The sequence below is a fragment of the Blennius ocellaris genome (assembly GCF_963422515.1).
Source record: "Blennius ocellaris genome assembly, chromosome: 22".
Lineage (NCBI taxonomy): Eukaryota > Metazoa > Chordata > Actinopteri > Blenniiformes > Blenniidae > Blennius > Blennius ocellaris.
This window is the reverse complement of record NC_137671.1, coordinates 18,090,475-18,115,109: the sequence shown is the minus strand read 5'-3', so window position 1 is coordinate 18,115,109 and position 24,635 is coordinate 18,090,475.

Genomic DNA, 24,635 nt, shown 5'->3' with positions numbered 1-24,635 from the left:
ACACCATCACCAGGTGAAAACAGGAAGTTATAAGATTACTACACTATCACCAGGTGAAAACAGGAAGATATACGATTACTACACCATCACCAGGTGAAAACAGGAAGTAATCAGATTACTACACCATCACCAGGTGAAAACAGGAAGTAGTCAGATGACTACCCCATCACCATGTGAATACAGGACGTAATAAGATTACTACACCATCTCCAGGTGAAAACAGGAAGTAATCAGATTACTACACCATCACCAGATGAAAACAGGACGTTATAAGATTACTACACCATCACCAGATGAAAACAGGAAGATATAAGATTACTACACCATCACCAGTTGAAAATAGGAAGTTATAAGATTACTACACTATCACCAGGTGAAAACAGGAAATAACAAGATTACTACACCATCACCATGTGAAAACAGGAAGTTATAAGATAACTACACCATCACCAGGTGAAAACAGGACGTAATAAGATTACTACACCAACACCAGGTGAAAACAGGAAGTTATAAGATTACTACACCATCACCAGGTGAAAACAGGACGTAATAAGATTACTACACCATCACCAGGTGAAAACAGGAAGTTATAAGATTACTACACCATCACCAGGTGAAACCAGGAAGTTATAAGATTACTACACCATCACCAGGTGAAGACATGACATTATAAGATTACTACACCATCACCAGGTGAAACCAGGAAGTTATAAGATTACTACACCATCACCAGGTGAAGACATGACATTATAAGATTACTACACCATCACCAGGTGAAAACAGGAAGTAATCAGATTACTACACCATCACAAGGTGAAAACAGGACGCAATAAGATCACTACACCATCACCAGGTGAAAACAGGACGTTATAAGATGACTACACCATCACCAGGTGAAAACAGGAAGTTATAAGATAACTACACCATCACCAGGTGAAAACAGGACGTAATAAGATTACTACACCATCACCAGGTGAAAACAGGAAGTTATAAGATTACTACACCATCACCAGGTGAAACCAGGAAGTTATAAGATTACTACACCATCACCAGGTGAAAACAGGAAGTTATAAGATTACTACACCATCACCAGGTGAAAACAGGAAGATATAAGATTACTACACCATCACCAGGTGAAAACAGGAAGTAATCAGATTACTACACCATCACCAGGTGAAAACAGGAAGTAGTCAGATAACTAAACCATCACCATGTGAATACAGGACGTAATAAGATTACTACACCATCTCCAGGTGAAAACAGGAAGTAATCAGATTACTACACCATCACCAGATGAAAACAGGACGTTATAAGATTACTACACCATCACCAGGTGAAAACAGGAAGATATAAGATTACTACACCATCACCAGTTGAAAACAGGAAGATATAAGATTACTACACCATCACCAGGTGAAAACAGGACGTAATAAGATTACTACACCATCACCAGGTGAAAACAGGAAGTTATAAGATTACTACACCATCACCATGTGAATACAGGACATAATAAGATTACTACACCATCACCAGGTGAAAACAGGAAGTAATCAGATTACTACACCATCACCAGGTGAAAACAGGAAGTTATAAGATTACTACACCATCACCAGGTGAAAACAGGAAGTAGTCATATTATGACACCATCACCATGTGAAAACAGGACGTTGTAAGATTACTACACCATCACCAGGTCAAAACAGGAAGTTATAAGATTACTACACCATCACCAGGTGAAAACAGGAAGTTATAAGATTACTACACCATCACCAGGTGAAAACAGGAAGTTATAAGATTACTACACCATCACCAGGTGAAAACAGGAAGTTATAAGATTACTACACCATCACCACGTGAAAACAGGAAGTAATCAGATTACTACACCATCACCAGTTGAAAACAGGAAGTTATAAGATTACTACACTATCACCAGGTTAAAACAGGAAGTAGTCATATTACAACACCATCACCATGTGAAAACAGGAAGTTATAAGATTACTACACCATCACCAGGTGAAAACAGGAAGTTATAAGATTACTACACCATCACCAGGTGAAAACAGGAAGTTATAAGATTACTACACCATCACCACATGAAAACAGGAAGTAGTGAGATTACTACACCATCACCAGGTGAAAACAGGACGGTATAAGATTACTACACCATCACCAGGTGAAAACAGGAAATGATAAGATTACTACACCATCACCAGATGAAAACAGGAAGATATAAGATTACTACACCATCACCAGGTGAAAACAGGACGTAGTAAGATTACTACACCATCACCAGGTGAAAACAGGAAGTTATAAGATTACTACACTATCACCAGGTGAAAACAGGAAGTAGTCATATTACTACACCATCACCATGTGAAAACAGGACGTTGTAAGATTACTACACCATCACCAGATGAAAACAGGAAGTTATAAGATTACTACACCATCACCAGGTGAAAACAGGAAGTTATAAGATTACTACACCATCACCAGGTGAAAACAGGAAGTTATCAGATTACTACACCATCACCAGGTGAAAACAGGAAGTAATCAGATTACTACATCATCACCAGTTGAAAACAGGAAGTTATAAGATTACTACACCATCACCAGGTGAAAACAGGAAGTTATAAGATTACTACACCATCACCACATGAAAACAGGAAGTAGTGAGATTACTACACCATCACTAGGTGAAGACAGGACATTATAAGATTACTACACCATCACGAGGTGAAAACAGGAAGTTATAAGATTACTATACCATCACCAGGTGAAAACAGGAAGTAGTCAGATTACTACACCATCACCATGTGAATACAGGACATAATAAGATTACTACACCACCACCAGGTGAATAGAGGAAGTAGTCAGATTACTACACCATCACCAGGTGAAAACAGGACGGTATAAGATTACTACACCATCACCAGGTGAAAACAGGAGGTAGTCAGATTACTACACCATCACCAGATGAAAACAGGAAGTTAGAAGATTACTGCACCATCACCAGTTGAAAACAGGAAGTTAGAAGATTACTACACCATCACCAGTTGAAAACAGGAAGTTAGAAGATTACTACACCATCACCAGATGAAAACAGGAAGTTATAAAATTACTACACCATCACCAGATTAAAACAGGACGTTATAAGATTACTACACCATCTCCAGGTGAAAACAGGAAGTAATCAGATTACTACACCATCACCGGATGAAAACAGGAAGTTATAAGATTACTACACCCTCACCAGGTGAAAACAGGAAATGATAAGATTACTACACCATCACCAGATGAAAACAGGAAGTTATAAGATAACTACACCATCACCAGTTGAAAACAGGACGTAATAAGATTACTACACCATCACCAGGTGAAAACAGGACATTATAAGATTACTACACCATCACCAGGTGAAAACAGGAAGTAATCAGATTACTACACCATCACCAGGTGAAAACAGGAAGTAATCAGATCACTACACCATCACCAGTTGAAAACAGGAAGTTAGAAGATTACTACACCATCACCAGGTGAAAACAGGAAGTTATAAGATTACTACACCATCACCAGTTGAAAATAGGAAGTTATAAGATTACTACACTATCACCAGGTTAAAACAGGAAGTAGTCATATTACTACACCATCACCAGGGGAAAACAGGACGTAATAAGATTACTACACCACCACCAGGTGAATAGAGGAAGTAGTCAGATTACTACACCATCACCAGGTGAAAACAGGAAGTTATAAGATTACTACACTATCACCAGGTGAAAACAGGAAGTAGTCATATTACTACACCATCACAAGGTGAAAACAGGACGTAATAAGATTACTACACCATCACCAGGTGAAAACAGGAAGTTATAAGATTACTACACCATCACCAGGTGAAAACAGGACGTAATAAGATTACTACACCATCACCAGGTGAAAACAGGAAGTTATAAGATTACTACACCATCACCAGGTGAAACCAGGAAGTTATAAGATTACTACACCATCACCAGGTGAAAACAGGAAGATATAAGATTACTACACCATCACCAGGTGAAAACAGGAAGTAATCAGATTACTACACCATCACCAGGTGAAAACAGGAAGTAGTCAGATGACTACACCATCACCATGTGAATACAGGACGTAATAAGATTACTACACCATCACCAGGTGAAAACAGGAAGTTATAAGATTACTACACCATCACCAGGTGAAACCAGGAAGTTATAAGATTACTACACCATCACCAGGTGAAGACATGACATTATAAGATTACTACACCATCACCAGGTGAAAACAGGAAGTAATCAGATTACTACACCATCACAAGGTGAAAACCGGACGTAATAAGATTACTACACCATCACCAGGTGAAAACAGGAAGTTATAAGATTACTACACCATCACCAGGTGAAAACAGGAAGTTATAAGATAACTACACCATCACCAGGTGAAAACAGGACGTAATAAGATTACTACACCATCACCAGGTGAAAACAGGAAGTTATAAGATTACTACACCATCACCAGGTGAAACCAGGAAGTTATAAGATTACTACACCATCACCAGGTGAAAACAGGAAGATATAAGATTACTACACCATCACCAGGTGAAAACAGGAAGTAATCAGATTACTACACCATCACCAGGTGAAAACAGGAAGTAGTCAGATGACTACACCATCACCATGTGAATACAGGACGTAATAAGATTACTACACCATCTCCAGGTGAAAACAGGAAGTAATCAGATTACTACACCATCACCAGTTGAAAATAGGAAGTTATAAGATTACTACACTATCACCAGGTGAAAACAGGAAATAACAAGATTACTACACCATCACCATGTGAAAACAGGAAGTTATAAGATAACTACACCATCACCAGGTGAAAACAGGACGTAATAAGATTACTACACCAACACCAGGTGAAAACAGGAAGTTATAAGATTACTACACCATCATCAGGTGAAAACAGGACGTAATAAGATTACTACACCATCACCAGGTGAAAACAGGAAGTTATAAGATTACTACACCATCACCAGGTGAAACCAGGAAGTTATAAGATTACTACACCATCACCAGGTGAAGACATGACATTATAAGATTACTACACCATCACCAGGTGAAAACAGGAAGTTATAAGATTACTACACCATCACCAGGTGAAAACAGGACGTAATAAGATTACTACACCATCACCAGGTGAAAACAGGAAGTTATAAGATTACTACACCATCACCAGGTGAAACCAGGAAGTTATAAGATTACTACACCATCACCAGGTGAAGACATGACATTATAAGATTACTACACCATCACCAGGTGAAAACAGGAAGTAATCAGATTACTACACCATCACAAGGTGAAAACAGGACGTAATAAGATCACTACACCATCACCAGGTGAAAACAGGAAGTTATAAGATGACTACACCATCACCAGGTGAAAACAGGAAGTTATAAGATTACTACACCATCACCAGGTGAAAACAGGAAGTAATCAGATTACTACACCATCACCAGGTGAAAACAGGACGTAATAAGATTACTACACCATCACCAGGTGAAGACATGACATTATAAGATTACTACACCATCACCAGGTGAAAACAGGAAGTAATCAGATTACTACACCATCACAAGGTGAAAACAGGACGTAATAAGATTACTACACCATCACCAGGTGAAAACAGGAAGTTATAAGATTACTACACCATCACCAGGTGAAAACAGGAAGTTATAAGATAACTACACCATCACCAGGTGAAAACAGGACGTAATAAGATTACTACACCATCACCAGGTGAAAACAGGAAGTTATAAGATTACTACACCATCACCAGGTGAAACCAGGAAGTTATAAGATTACTACACCATCACCAGGTGAAAACAGGAAGATATAAGATTACTACACCATCACCAGGTGAAAACAGGAAGTAATCAGATTACTACACCATCACCAGGTGAAAACAGGAAGTAGTCAGATGACTACACCATCACCATGTGAATACAGGACGTAATAAGATTACTACACCATCTCCAGGTGAAAACAGGAAGTAATCAGATTACTACACCATCACCAGATGAAAACAGGACGTTATAAGATTACTACACCATCACCAGATGAAAACAGGAAGATATAAGATTACTACACCATCACCAGTTGAAAATAGGAAGTTATAAGATTACTACACTATCACCAGGTGAAAACAGGAAATAACAACATTACTACACCATCACCATGTGAAAACAGGAAGTTATAAGATAACTACACCATCACCAGGTGAAAACAGGACGTAATAAGATTACTACACCAACACCAGGTGAAAACAGGAAGTTATAAGATTACTACACCATCACCAGGTGAAAACAGGACGTAATAAGATTACTACACCATCACCAGGTGAAAACAGGAAGTTATAAGATTACTACACCATCACCAGGTGAAACCAGGAAGTTATAAGATTACTACACCATCACCAGGTGAAGACATGACATTATAAGATTACTACACCATCACCAGGTGAAAACAGGAAGTTATAAGATTACTACACCATCACCAGGTGAAAACAGGACGTAATAAGATTACTACACCATCACCAGGTGAAAACAGGAAGATATAAGATTACTACACCATCACCAGGTGAAAACAGGAAGTAATCAGATTACTACACCATCACCAGGTGAAAACAGGAAGTAGTCAGATGACTACACCATCACCATGTGAATACAGGACGTAATAAGATTACTACACCATCTCCAGGTGAAAACAGGAAGTAATCAGATTACTACACCATCACCAGATGAAAACAGGACGTTATAAGATTACTACACCATCACCAGATGAAAACAGGAAGATATAAGATTACTACACCATCACCAGTTGAAAATAGGAAGTTATAAGATTACTACACTATCACCAGGTGAAAACAGGAAATAACAACATTACTGCACCATCACCATGTGAAAACAGGAAGTTATAAGATAACTACACCATCACCAGGTGAAAACAGGACGTAATAAGATTACTACACCAACACCAGGTGAAAACAGGAAGTTATAAGATTACTACACCATCACCAGGTGAAAACAGGACGTAATAAGATTACTACACCATCACCAGGTGAAAACAGGAAGTTATAAGATTACTACACCATCACCAGGTGAAACCAGGAAGTTATAAGATTACTACACCATCACCAGGTGAAGACATGACATTATAAGATTACTACACCATCACCAGGTGAAAACAGGAAGTTATAAGATTACTACACCATCACCAGGTGAAAACAGGACGTAATAAGATTACTACACCATCACCAGGTGAAAACAGGAAGTTATAAGATTACTACACCATCACCAGGTGAAACCAGGAAGTTATAAGATTACTACACCATCACCAGGTGAAGACATGACATTATAAGATTACTACACCATCACCAGGTGAAAACAGGAAGTAATCAGATTACTACACCATCACAAGGTGAAAACAGGACGTAATAAGATCACTACACCATCACCAGGTGAAAACAGGAAGTTATAAGATGACTACACCTTCACCAGGTGAAAACAGGAAGTTATAAGATAACTACACCATCACCAGGTGAAAACAGGACGTAATAAGATTACTACACCATCACCAGGTGAAAACAGGAAGTTATAAGATTACTACACCATCACCAGGTGAAACCAGGAAGTTATAAGATTACTACACCATCACCAGGTGAAAACAGGAAGATATAAGATTACTACACCATCACCAGGTGAAAACAGGATGTAATCAGATTACTACACCATCACCAGGTGAAAACAGGAAGTAGTCAGATGACTACACCATCACCATGTGAATACAGGACGTAATAAGATTACTACACCATCTCCAGGTGAAAACAGGAAGTAATCAGATTACTACACCATCACCAGATGAAAACAGGACGTTATAAGATTACTACACCATCACCAGATGAAAACAGGAAGATATAAGATTACTACACCATCACCAGTTGAAAACAGGAAGATATAAGATTACTACACCATCACCAGGTGAAAACAGGACGTAATAAGATTACTACACCATCACCAGGTGAAAACAGGAAGTTATAAGATTACTACACCATCACCATGTGAATACAGGACGTAATAAGATTACTACACCATCACCAGGTGAAAACAGGAAGTAATCAGATTACTACACCATCACCAGGTGAAAACAGGAAGTTATAAGATTACTACACCATCACCAGGTGAAAACAGGAAGTAGTCATATTAAGACACCATCACCATGTGAAAACAGGACGTTGTAAGATTACTACACCATCACCAGGTCAAAACAGGAAGTTATAAGATTACTACACCATCACCAGGTGAAAACAGGAAGTTATAAGATTACTACACCATCACCAGGTGAAAACAGGAAGTTATAAGATTACTACACCATCACCAGGTGAAAACAGGAAGTTATAAGATTACTACACCATCACCACATGAAAACAGGAAGTAATCAGATTACTACACCATCACCAGTTGAAAACAGGAAGTTAGAAGATTACTACACCATCACCAGGTGAAAACAGGAAGTTATAAGATTACTACACCATCACCAGTTGAAAATAGGAAGTTATAAGATTACTACACTATCACCAGGTTAAAACAGGAAGTAGTCATATTACAACACCATCACCATGTGAAAACAGGAAGTTATAAGATTACTACACCATCACCAGGTGAAAACAGGAAGTTATAAGATTACTACACCATCACCAGGTGAAAACAGGAAGTTATAAGATTACTACACCATCACCACATGAAAACAGGAAGTAGTGAGATTACTACACCATCACCAGGTGAAAACAGGACGGTATAAGATTACTACACCATCACCAGGTGAAAACAGGAAGTTATAAGATTACTACACCATCACCAGGTGAAAACAGGAAATGATAAGATTACTACACCATCACCAGGTGAAAACAGGACGTAATAAGATTACTACACCATCACCAGGTGAAAACAGGACGTAGTAAGATTACTACACCATCACCAGGTGAAAACAGGAAGTTATAAGATTACTACACTATCACCAGGTGAAAACAGGAAGATATACGATTACTACACCATCACCAGGTGAAAACAGGAAGTAATCAGATTACTACACCATCACCAGGTGAAAACAGGAAGTAGTCAGATGACTACCCCATCACCATGTGAATACAGGACGTAATAAGATTACTACACCATCTCCAGGTGAAAACAGGAAGTAATCAGATTACTACACCATCACCAGATGAAAACAGGACGTTATAAGATTACTACACCATCACCAGATGAAAACAGGAAGATATAAGATTACTACACCATCACCAGTTGAAAATAGGAAGTTATAAGATTACTACACTATCACCAGGTGAAAACAGGAAATAACAAGATTACTACACCATCACCATGTGAAAACAGGAAGTTATAAGATAACTACACCATCACCAGGTGAAAACAGGACGTAATAAGATTACTACACCAACACCAGGTGAAAACAGGAAGTTATAAGATTACTACACCATCACCAGGTGAAAACAGGACGTAATAAGATTACTACACCATCACCAGGTGAAAACAGGAAGTTATAAGATTACTACACCATCACCAGGTGAAACCAGGAAGTTATAAGATTACTACACCATCACCAGGTGAAGACATGACATTATAAGATTACTACACCATCACCAGGTGAAAACAGGAAGTTATAAGATTACTACACCATCACCAGGTGAAAACAGGACGTAATAAGATTACTACACCATCACCAGGTGAAAACAGGAAGTTATAAGATTACTACACCATCACCAGGTGAAACCAGGAAGTTATAAGATTACTACACCATCACCAGGTGAAGACATGACATTATAAGATTACTACACCATCACCAGGTGAAAACAGGAAGTAATCAGATTACTACACCATCACAAGGTGAAAACAGGACGCAATAAGATCACTACACCATCACCAGGTGAAAACAGGAAGTTATAAGATGACTACACCATCACCAGGTGAAAACAGGAAGTTATAAGATAACTACACCATCACCAGGTGAAAACAGGACGTAATAAGATTACTACACCATCACCAGGTGAAAACAGGAAGTTATAAGATTACTACACCATCACCAGGTGAAACCAGGAAGTTATAAGATTACTACACCATCACCAGGTGAAAACAGGAAGTTATAAGATTACTACACCATCACCAGGTGAAAACAGGAAGATATAAGATTACTACACCATCACCAGGTGAAAACAGGAAGTAATCAGATTACTACACCATCACCAGGTGAAAACAGGAAGTAGTCAGATAACTAAACCATCACCATGTGAATACAGGACGTAATAAGATTACTACACCATCTCCAGGTGAAAACAGGAAGTAATCAGATTACTACACCATCACCAGATGAAAACAGGACGTTATAAGATTACTACACCATCACCAGGTGAAAACAGGAAGATATAAGATTACTACACCATCACCAGTTGAAAACAGGAAGATATAAGATTACTACACCATCACCAGGTGAAAACAGGACGTAATAAGATTACTACACCATCACCAGGTGAAAACAGGAAGTTATAAGATTACTACACCATCACCATGTGAATACAGGACATAATAAGATTACTACACCATCACCAGGTGAAAACAGGAAGTAATCAGATTACTACACCATCACCAGGTGAAAACAGGAAGTTATAAGATTACTACACCATCACCAGGTGAAAACAGGAAGTAGTCATATTATGACACCATCACCATGTGAAAACAGGACGTTGTAAGATTACTACACCATCACCAGGTCAAAACAGGAAGTTATAAGATTACTACACCATCACCAGGTGAAAACAGGAAGTTATAAGATTACTACACCATCACCAGGTGAAAACAGGAAGTTATAAGATTACTACACCATCACCAGGTGAAAACAGGAAGTTATAAGATTACTACACCATCACCACGTGAAAACAGGAAGTAATCAGATTACTACACCATCACCAGTTGAAAACAGGAAGTTATAAGATTACTACACTATCACCAGGTTAAAACAGGAAGTAGTCATATTACAACACCATCACCATGTGAAAACAGGAAGTTATAAGATTACTACACCATCACCAGGTGAAAACAGGAAGTTATAAGATTACTACACCATCACCAGGTGAAAACAGGAAGTTATAAGATTACTACACCATCACCACATGAAAACAGGAAGTAGTGAGATTACTACACCATCACCAGGTGAAAACAGGACGGTATAAGATTACTACACCATCACCAGGTGAAAACAGGAAATGATAAGATTACTACACCATCACCAGATGAAAACAGGAAGATATAAGATTACTACACCATCACCAGGTGAAAACAGGACGTAGTAAGATTACTACACCATCACCAGGTGAAAACAGGAAGTTATAAGATTACTACACTATCACCAGGTGAAAACAGGAAGTAGTCATATTACTACACCATCACCATGTGAAAACAGGACGTTGTAAGATTACTACACCATCACCAGATGAAAACAGGAAGTTATAAGATTACTACACCATCACCAGGTGAAAACAGGAAGTTATAAGATTACTACACCATCACCAGGTGAAAACAGGAAGTTATCAGATTACTACACCATCACCAGGTGAAAACAGGAAGTAATCAGATTACTACATCATCACCAGTTGAAAACAGGAAGTTATAAGATTACTACACCATCACCAGGTGAAAACAGGAAGTTATAAGATTACTACACCATCACCACATGAAAACAGGAAGTAGTGAGATTACTACACCATCACTAGGTGAAGACAGGACATTATAAGATTACTACACCATCACGAGGTGAAAACAGGAAGTTATAAGATTACTATACCATCACCAGGTGAAAACAGGAAGTAGTCAGATTACTACACCATCACCATGTGAATACAGGACATAATAAGATTACTACACCACCACCAGGTGAATAGAGGAAGTAGTCAGATTACTACACCATCACCAGGTGAAAACAGGACGGTATAAGATTACTACACCATCACCAGGTGAAAACAGGAAGTTATAAGATTACTACACCATCACCAGTTGAAAATAGGAAGTTATAAGATTACTACACTATCACCAGGTTAAAACAGGAAGTAGTCATATTACTACACCATCACCAGGGGAAAACAGGACGTAATAAGATTACTACACCACCACCAGGTGAATAGAGGAAGTAGTCAGATTACTACACCATCACCAGGTGAAAACAGGAAGTTATAAGATTACTACACTATCACCAGGTGAAAACAGGAAGTAGTCATATTACTACACCATCACAAGGTGAAAACAGGACGTAATAAGATTACTACACCATCACCAGGTGAAAACAGGAAGTTATAAGATTACTACACCATCACCAGGTGAAAACAGGACGTAATAAGATTACTACACCATCACCAGGTGAAAACAGGAAGTTATAAGATTACTACACCATCACCAGGTGAAACCAGGAAGTTATAAGATTACTACACCATCACCAGGTGAAAACAGGAAGATATAAGATTACTACACCATCACCAGGTGAAAACAGGAAGTAATCAGATTACTACACCATCACCAGGTGAAAACAGGAAGTAGTCAGATGACTACACCATCACCATGTGAATACAGGACGTAATAAGATTACTACACCATCACCAGGTGAAAACAGGAAGTTATAAGATTACTACACCATCACCAGGTGAAACCAGGAAGTTATAAGATTACTACACCATCACCAGGTGAAGACATGACATTATAAGATTACTACACCATCACCAGGTGAAAACAGGAAGTAATCAGATTACTACACCATCACAAGGTGAAAACCGGACGTAATAAGATTACTACACCATCACCAGGTGAAAACAGGAAGTTATAAGATTACTACACCATCACCAGGTGAAAACAGGAAGTTATAAGATAACTACACCATCACCAGGTGAAAACAGGACGTAATAAGATTACTACACCATCACCAGGTGAAAACAGGAAGTTATAAGATTACTACACCATCACCAGGTGAAACCAGGAAGTTATAAGATTACTACACCATCACCAGGTGAAAACAGGAAGATATAAGATTACTACACCATCACCAGGTGAAAACAGGAAGTAATCAGATTACTACACCATCACCAGGTGAAAACAGGAAGTAGTCAGATGACTACACCATCACCATGTGAATACAGGACGTAATAAGATTACTACACCATCTCCAGGTGAAAACAGGAAGTAATCAGATTACTACACCATCACCAGTTGAAAATAGGAAGTTATAAGATTACTACACTATCACCAGGTGAAAACAGGAAATAACAAGATTACTACACCATCACCATGTGAAAACAGGAAGTTATAAGATAACTACACCATCACCAGGTGAAAACAGGACGTAATAAGATTACTACACCAACACCAGGTGAAAACAGGAAGTTATAAGATTACTACACCATCATCAGGTGAAAACAGGACGTAATAAGATTACTACACCATCACCAGGTGAAAACAGGAAGTTATAAGATTACTACACCATCACCAGGTGAAACCAGGAAGTTATAAGATTACTACACCATCACCAGGTGAAGACATGACATTATAAGATTACTACACCATCACCAGGTGAAAACAGGAAGTTATAAGATTACTACACCATCACCAGGTGAAAACAGGACGTAATAAGATTACTACACCATCACCAGGTGAAAACAGGAAGTTATAAGATTACTACACCATCACCAGGTGAAACCAGGAAGTTATAAGATTACTACACCATCACCAGGTGAAGACATGACATTATAAGATTACTACACCATCACCAGGTGAAAACAGGAAGTAATCAGATTACTACACCATCACAAGGTGAAAACAGGACGTAATAAGATCACTACACCATCACCAGGTGAAAACAGGAAGTTATAAGATGACTACACCATCACCAGGTGAAAACAGGAAGTTATAAGATTACTACACCATCACCAGGTGAAAACAGGAAGTAATCAGATTACTACACCATCACCAGGTGAAAACAGGACGTAATAAGATTACTACACCATCACCAGGTGAAGACATGACATTATAAGATTACTACACCATCACCAGGTGAAAACAGGAAGTAATCAGATTACTACACCATCACAAGGTGAAAACAGGACGTAATAAGATTACTACACCATCACCAGGTGAAAACAGGAAGTTATAAGATTACTACACCATCACCAGGTGAAAACAGGAAGTTATAAGATAACTACACCATCACCAGGTGAAAACAGGACGTAATAAGATTACTACACCATCACCAGGTGAAAACAGGAAGTTATAAGATTACTACACCATCACCAGGTGAAACCAGGAAGTTATAAGATTACTACACCATCACCAGGTGAAAACAGGAAGATATAAGATTACTACACCATCACCAGGTGAAAACAGGAAGTAATCAGATTACTACACCATCACCAGGTGAAAACAGGAAGTAGTCAGATGACTACACCATCACCATGTGAATACAGGACGTAATAAGATTACTACACCATCTCCAGGTGAAAACAGGAAGTAATCAGATTACTACACCATCACCAGATGAAAACAGGACTTTATAAGATTACTACACCATCACCAGATGAAAACAGGAAGATATAAGATTACTACACCATCACCAGTTGAAAATAGGAAGTTATAAGATTACTACACTATCACCAGGTGAAAACAGGAAATAACAACATTACTACACCATCACCATGTGAAAACAGGAAGTTATAAGATAACTACACCATCACCAGGTGAAAACAGGACGTAATAAGATTACTACACCAACACCAGGTGAAAACAGGAAGTTATAAGATTACTACACCATCACCAGGTGAAAACAGGACGTAATAAGATTACTACACCATCACCAGGTGAAAACAGGAAGTTATAAGATTACTACACCATCACCAGGTGAAACCAGGAAGTTATAAGATTACTACACCATCACCAGGTGAAGACATGACATTATAAGATTACTACACCATCACCAGGTGAAAACAGGAAGTTATAAGATTACTACACCATCACCAGGTGAAAACAGGACGTAATAAGATTACTACACCATCACCAGGTGAAAACAGGAAGATATAAGATTACTACACCATCACCAGGTGAAAACAGGAAGTAATCAGATTACTACACCATCACCAGGTGAAAACAGGAAGTAGTCAGATGACTACACCATCACCATGTGAATACAGGACGTAATAAGATTACTACACCATCTCCAGGTGAAAACAGGAAGTAATCAGATTACTACACCATCACCAGATGAAAACAGGACGTTATAAGATTACTACACCATCACCAGATGAAAACAGGAAGATATAAGATTACTACACCATCACCAGTTGAAAATAGGAAGTTATAAGATTACTACACTATCACCAGGTGAAAACAGGAAATAACAACATTACTGCACCATCACCATGTGAAAACAGGAAGTTATAAGATAACTACACCATCACCAGGTGAAAACAGGACGTAATAAGATTACTACACCAACACCAGGTGAAAACAGGAAGTTATAAGATTACTACACCATCACCAGGTGAAAACAGGACGTAATAAGATTACTACACCATCACCAGGTGAAAACAGGAAGTTATAAGATTACTACACCATCACCAGGTGAAACCAGGAAGTTATAAGATTACTACACCATCACCAGGTGAAGACATGACATTATAAGATTACTACACCATCACCAGGTGAAAACAGGAAGTTATAAGATTACTACACCATCACCAGGTGAAAACAGGACGTAATAAGATTACTACACCATCACCAGGTGAAAACAGGAAGTTATAAGATTACTACACCATCACCAGGTGAAACCAGGAAGTTATAAGATTACTACACCATCACCAGGTGAAGACATGACATTATAAGATTACTACACCATCACCAGGTGAAAACAGGAAGTAATCAGATTACTACACCATCACAAGGTGAAAACAGGACGTAATAAGATCACTACACCATCACCAGGTGAAAACAGGAAGTTATAAGATGACTACACCTTCACCAGGTGAAAACAGGAAGTTATAAGATAACTACACCATCACCAGGTGAAAACAGGACGTAATAAGATTACTACACCATCACCAGGTGAAAACAGGAAGTTATAAGATTACTACACCATCACCAGGTGAAACCAGGAAGTTATAAGATTACTACACCATCACCAGGTGAAAACAGGAAGATATAAGATTACTACACCATCACCAGGTGAAAACAGGATGTAATCAGATTACTACACCATCACCAGGTGAAAACAGGAAGTAGTCAGATGACTACACCATCACCATGTGAATACAGGACGTAATAAGATTACTACACCATCTCCAGGTGAAAACAGGAAGTAATCAGATTACTACACCATCACCAGATGAAAACAGGACGTTATAAGATTACTACACCATCACCAGATGAAAACAGGAAGATATAAGATTACTACACCATCACCAGTTGAAAACAGGAAGATATAAGATTACTACACCATCACCAGGTGAAAACAGGACGTAATAAGATTACTACACCATCACCAGGTGAAAACAGGAAGTTATAAGATTACTACACCATCACCATGTGAATACAGGACGTAATAAGATTACTACACCATCACCAGGTGAAAACAGGAAGTAATCAGATTACTACACCATCACCAGGTGAAAACAGGAAGTTATAAGATTACTACACCATCACCAGGTGAAAACAGGAAGTAGTCATATTAAGACACCATCACCATGTGAAAACAGGACGTTGTAAGATTACTACACCATCACCAGGTCAAAACAGGAAGTTATAAGATTACTACACCATCACCAGGTGAAAACAGGAAGTTATAAGATTACTACACCATCACCAGGTGAAAACAGGAAGTTATAAGATTACTACACCATCACCAGGTGAAAACAGGAAGTTATAAGATTACTACACCATCACCACATGAAAACAGGAAGTAATCAGATTACTACACCATCACCAGTTGAAAACAGGAAGTTAGAAGATTACTACACCATCACCAGGTGAAAACAGGAAGTTATAAGATTACTACACCATCACCAGTTGAAAATAGGAAGTTATAAGATTACTACACTATCACCAGGTTAAAACAGGAAGTAGTCATATTACAACACCATCACCATGTGAAAACAGGAAGTTATAAGATTACTACACCATCACCAGGTGAAAACAGGAAGTTATAAGATTACTACACCATCACCAGGTGAAAACAGGAAGTTATAAGATTACTACACCATCACCACATGAAAACAGGAAGTAGTGAGATTACTACACCATCACCAGGTGAAAACAGGACGGTATAAGATTACTACACCATCACCAGGTGAAAACAGGAAGTTATAAGATTACTACACCATCACCAGGTGAAAACAGGAAATGATAAGATTACTACACCATCACCAGGTGAAAACAGGACGTAATCAGATTACTACACCATCACAAGGTGAAAACAGGACGTAATAAGATCACTACACCATCACCAGGTGAAAACAGGAAGTTATAAGATGACTACACCTTCACCAGGTGAAAACAGGAAGTTATAAGATAACTACACCATCACCAGGTGAAAACAGGACGTAATAAGATTACTACACCATCACCAGGTGAAAACAGGAAGTTATAAGATTACTACACCATCACCAGGTGAAACCAGGAAGTTATAAGATTACTACACCATCACCAGGTGAAAACAGGAAGATATAAGATTACTACACCATCACCAGGTGAAAACAGGATGTAATCAGATTACTACACCATCACCAGGTGAAAACAGGAAGTAGTCAGATGACTACACCATCACCATGTGAATACAGGACGTAATAAGATTACTACACCATCTCCAGGTGAAAACAGGAAGTAATCAGATTACTACACCATCACCAGATGAAAACAGGACGTTATAAGATTACTACACCATCACCAGATGAAAACAGGAAGATATAAGATTACTACACCATCACCAGTTGAAAACAGGAAGATATAAGATTACTACACCATCACCAGGTGAAAACAGGACGTAATAAGATTACTACACCATCACCAGGTGAAAACAGGAAGTTATAAGATTACTACACCATCACCATGTGAATACAGGACGTAATAAGATTACTACACCATCACCAGGTGAAAACAGGAAGTAATCAGATTACTACACCATCACCAGGTGAAAACAGGAAGTTATAAGATTACTACACCATCACCAGGTGAAAACAGGAAGTAGTCATATTAAGACACCATCACCATGTGAAAACAGGACGTTGTAAGATTACTACACCATCACCAGGTCAAAACAGGAAGTTATAAGATTACTACACCATCACCAGGTGAAAACAGGAAGTTATAAGATTACTACACCATCACCAGGTGAAAACAGGAAGTTATAAGATTACTACACCATCACCAGGTGAAAACAGGAAGTTATAAGATTACTACACCATCACCACATGAAAACAGGAAGTAATCAGATTACTACACCATCACCAGTTGAAAACAGGAAGTTAGAAGATTACTACACCATCACCAGGTGAAAACAGGAAGTTATAAGATTACTACACCATCACCAGTTGAAAATAGGAAGTTATAAGATTACTACACTATCACCAGGTTAAAACAGGAAGTAGTCATATTACAACACCATCACCATGTGAAAACAGGAAGTTATAAGATTACTACACCATCACCAGGTGAAAACAGGAAGTTATAAGATTACTACACCATCACCAGGTGAAAACAGGAAGTTATAAGATTACTACACCATCACCACATGAAAACAGGAAGTAGTGAGATTACTACACCATCACCAGGTGAAAACAGGACGGTATAAGATTACTACACCATCACCAGGTGAAAACAGGAAGTTATAAGATTACTACACCATCACCAGGTGAAAACAGGAAATGATAAGATTACTACACCATCACCAGGTGAAAACAGGACGTAATAAGATTACTACACCATCACCAGGTGAAAACAGGACGTAGTAAGATTACTACACCATCACCAGGTGAAAACAGGAAGTTATAAGATTACTACACTATCACCAGGTGAAAACAGGAAGATATACGATTACTACACCATCACCAGGTGAAAACAGGAAGTAATCAGATTACTACACCATCACCAGGTGAAAACAGGAAGTAGTCAGATGACTACCCCATCACCATGTGAATACAGGACGTAATAAGATTACTACACCATCTCCAGGTGAAAACAGGAAGTAATCAGATTACTACACCATCACCAGATGAAAACAGGACGTTATAAGATTACTACACCATCACCAGATGAAAACAGGAAGATATAAGATTACTACACCATCACCAGTTGAAAATAGGAAGTTATAAGATTACTACACTATCACCAGGTGAAAACAGGAAATAACAAGATTACTACACCATCACCATGTGAAAACAGGAAGTTATAAGATAACTACACCATCACCAGGTGAAAACAGGACGTAATAAGATTACTACACCAACACCAGGTGAAAACAGGAAGTTATAAGATTACTACACCATCACCAGGTGAAAACAGGACGTAATAAGATTACTACACCATCACCAGGTGAAAACAGGAAGTTATAAGATTACTACACCATCACCAGGTGAAACCAGGAAGTTATAAGATTACTACACCATCACCAGGTGAAGACATGACATTATAAGATTACTACACCATCACCAGGTGAAAACAGGAAGTTATAAGATTACTACACCATCACCAGGTGAAAACAGGACGTAATAAGATTACTACACCATCACCAGGTGAAAACAGGAAGTTATAAGATTACTACACCATCACCAGGTGAAACCAGGAAGTTATAAGATTACTACACCATCACCAGGTGAAGACATGACATTATAAGATTACTACACCATCACCAGGTGAAAACAGGAAGTAATCAGATTACTACACCATCACAAGGTGAAAACAGGACGCAATAAGATCACTACACCATCACCAGGTGAAAACAGGAAGTTATAAGATGACTACACCATCACCAGGTGAAAACAGGAAGTTATAAGATAACTACACCATCACCAGGTGAAAACAGGACGTAATAAGATTACTACACCATCACCAGGTGAAAACAGGAAGTTATAAGATTACTACACCATCACCAGGTGAAACCAGGAAGTTATAAGATTACTACACCATCACCAGGTGAAAACAGGAAGTTATAAGATTACTACACCATCACCAGGTGAAAACAGGAAGATATAAGATTACTACACCATCACCAGGTGAAAACAGGAAGTAATCAGATTACTACACCATCACCAGGTGAAAACAGGAAGTAGTCAGATAACTAAACCATCACCATGTGAATACAGGACGTAATAAGATTACTACACCATCTCCAGGTGAAAACAGGAAGTAATCAGATTACTACACCATCACCAGATGAAAACAGGACGTTATAAGATTACTACACCATCACCAGGTGAAAACAGGAAGATATAAGATTACTACACCATCACCAGTTGAAAACAGGAAGATATAAGATTACTACACCATCACCAGGTGAAAACAGGACGTAATAAGATTACTACACCATCACCAGGTGAAAACAGGAAGTTATAAGATTACTACACCATCACCATGTGAATACAGGACATAATAAGATTACTACACCATCACCAGGTGAAAACAGGAAGTAATCAGATTACTACACCATCACCAGGTGAAAACAGGAAGTTATAAGATTACTACACCATCACCAGGTGAAAACAGGAAGTAGTCATATTATGACACCATCACCATGTGAAAACAGGACGTTGTAAGATTACTACACCATCACCAGGTCAAAACAGGAAGTTATAAGATTACTACACCATCACCAGGTGAAAACAGGAAGTTATAAGATTACTACACCATCACCAGGTGAAAACAGGAAGTTATAAGATTACTACACCATCACCAGGTGAAAACAGGAAGTTATAAGATTACTACACCATCACCACGTGAAAACAGGAAGTAATCAGATTACTACACCATCACCAGTTGAAAACAGGAAGTTATAAGATTACTACACTATCACCAGGTTAAAACAGGAAGTAGTCATATTACAACACCATCACCATGTGAAAACAGGAAGTTATAAGATTACTACACCATCACCAGGTGAAAACAGGAAGTTATAAGATTACTACACCATCACCAGGTGAAAACAGGAAGTTATAAGATTACTACACCATCACCACATGAAAACAGGAAGTAGTGAGATTACTACACCATCACCAGGTGAAAACAGGACGGTATAAGATTACTACACCATCACCAGGTGAAAACAGGAAATGATAAGATTACTACACCATCACCAGATGAAAACAGGAAGATATAAGATTACTACACCATCACCAGGTGAAAACAGGACGTAGTAAGATTACTACACCATCACCAGGTGAAAACAGGAAGTTATAAGATTACTACACTATCACCAGGTGAAAACAGGAAGTAGTCATATTACTACACCATCACCATGTGAAAACAGGACGTTGTAAGATTACTACACCATCACCAGATGAAAACAGGAAGTTATAAGATTACTACACCATCACCAGGTGAAAACAGGAAGTTATAAGATTACTACACCATCACCAGGTGAAAACAGGAAGTTATCAGATTACTACACCATCACCAGGTGAAAACAGGAAGTAATCAGATTACTACATCATCACCAGTTGAAAACAGGAAGTTATAAGATTACTACACCATCACCAGGTGAAAACAGGAAGTTATAAGATTACTACACCATCACCACATGAAAACAGGAAGTAGTGAGATTACTACACCATCACTAGGTGAAGACAGGACATTATAAGATTACTACACCATCACGAGGTGAAAACAGGAAGTTATAAGATTACTATACCATCACCAGTTGAAAACAGGAAGTAGTCAGATTACTACACCATCACCATGTGAATACAGGACATAATAAGATTACTACACCACCACCAGGTGAATAGAGGAAGTAGTCAGATTACTACACCATCACCAGGTGAAAACAGGACGGTATAAGATTACTACACCATCACCAGGTGAAAACAGGAGGTAGTCAGATTACTACACCATCACCAGATGAAAACAGGAAGTTAGAAGATTACTGCACCATCACCAGTTGAAAACAGGAAGTTAGAAGATTACTACACCATCACCAGTTGAAAACAGGAAGTTAGAAGATTACTACACCATCACCAGATGAAAACAGGAAGTTATAAAATTACTACACCATCACCAGATTAAAACAGGACGTTATAAGATTACTACACCATCTCCAGGTGAAAACAGGAAGTAATCAGATTACTACACCATCACCGGATGAAAACAGGAAGTTATAAGATTACTACACCCTCACCAGGTGAAAACAGGAAATGATAAGATTACTACACCATCACCAGATGAAAACAGGAAGTTATAAGATAACTACACCATCACCAGTTGAAAACAGGACGTAATAAGATTACTACACCATCACCAGGTGAAAACAGGACATTATAAGATTACTACACCATCACCAGGTGAAAACAGGAAGTAATCAGATTACTACACCATCACCAGGTGAAAACAGGAAGTAATCAGATCACTACACCATCACCAGTTGAAAACAGGAAGTTAGAAGATTACTACACCATCACCAGGTGAAAACAGGAAGTTATAAGATTACTACACCATCACCAGTTGAAAATAGGAAGTTATAAGATTACTACACTATCACCAGGTTAAAACAGGAAGTAGTCATATTACTACACCATCACCAGGGGAAAACAGGACGTAATAAGATTACTACACCACCACCAGGTGAATAGAGGAAGTAGTCAGATTACTACACCATCACCAGGTGAAAACAGGAAGCAGTCATATTACTACACCATCACCATGTGAAAACAGGACGTTGTAAGATTACTACACCATCACCAGATGAAAACAGGAAATTATAAGATTACTACACCATCACCAGGTGAAAACAGGAAGTTATAAGATTACTACACCATCACCAGGTGAAAACAGGAAGTTATCAGATTACTACACCATCACCAGGTGAAAACAGGAAGTAATCAGATTACTACATCATCAGCAGTTGAAAACAGGAAGTTATAAGATTACTACACCATCACCAGGTGAAAACAGGAAGTTATAAGATTACTACACCATCACCACATGAAAACAGGAAGTAGTGAGATTACTACACCATCACCAGGTGAAGACAGGACATTATAAGATTACTACACCATCACGAGGTGAAAACAGGAAGTTATAAGATTACTATACCATCACCAGGTGAAAACAGGAAGTAGTCAGATTACTACACCATCACCATGTGAATACAGGACATAATAAGATTACTACACCACCACCAGGTGAATAGAGGAAGTAGTCAGATTACTACACCATCACCAGGTGAAAACAGGACGGTATAAGATTACTACACCATCACCAGGTGAAAACAGGAGGTAGTCAGATTACTACACCATCACCAGATGAAAACAGGAAGTTAGAAGATTACTGCACCATCACCAGTTGAAAACAGGAAGTTAGAAGATTACTACACCATCACCAGTTGAAAACAGGAAGTTAGAAGATTACTACACCATCACCAGATGAAAACAGGAAGTTATAAAATTACTACACCATCACCAGATTAAAACAGGACGTTATAAGATTACTACACCATCTCCAGGTGAAAACAGGAAGTAATCAGATTACTACACCATCACCGGATGAAAACAGGAAGTTATAAGATTACTACACCCTCACCAGGTGAAAACAGGAAATGATAAGATTACTACACCATCACCAGATGAAAACAGGAAGTTATAAGATAACTACACCATCACCAGTTGAAAACAGGACGTAATAAGATTACTACACCATCACCAGGTGAAAACAGGACATTATAAGATTACTACACCATCACCAGGTGAAAACAGGAAGTAATCAGATTACTACACCATCACCAGGTGAAAACAGGAAGTAATCAGATCACTACACCATCACCAGTTGAAAACAGGAAGTTAGAAGATTACTACACCATCACCAGGTGAAAACAGGAAGTTATAAGATTACTACACCATCACCAGTTGAAAATAGGAAGTTATAAGATTACTACACTATCACCAGGTTAAAACAGGAAGTAGTCATATTACTACACCATCACCAGGGGAAAACAGGACGTAATAAGATTACTACACCACCACCAGGTGAATAGAGGAAGTAGTCAGATTACTACACCATCACCAGGTGAAAACAGGAAGTTATAAGATAACTACACCATCACCAGGTGAAAACAGGAAGTAATCAGATTACTACACCATCACCAGGTGAAAACAGGAAGTTATAAGATTACTACACCATCACCAGTTGAAAACAGGAAGTTATAAGATTACTAAACCATCACCAGGTGAAAACAGGAAGTTATAAGATTACTACACCATCACCAGGTGAAAACAGGAAGTAGTCATATTACTACACCATCACCATGTGAAAACAGGACGTTGTAAGA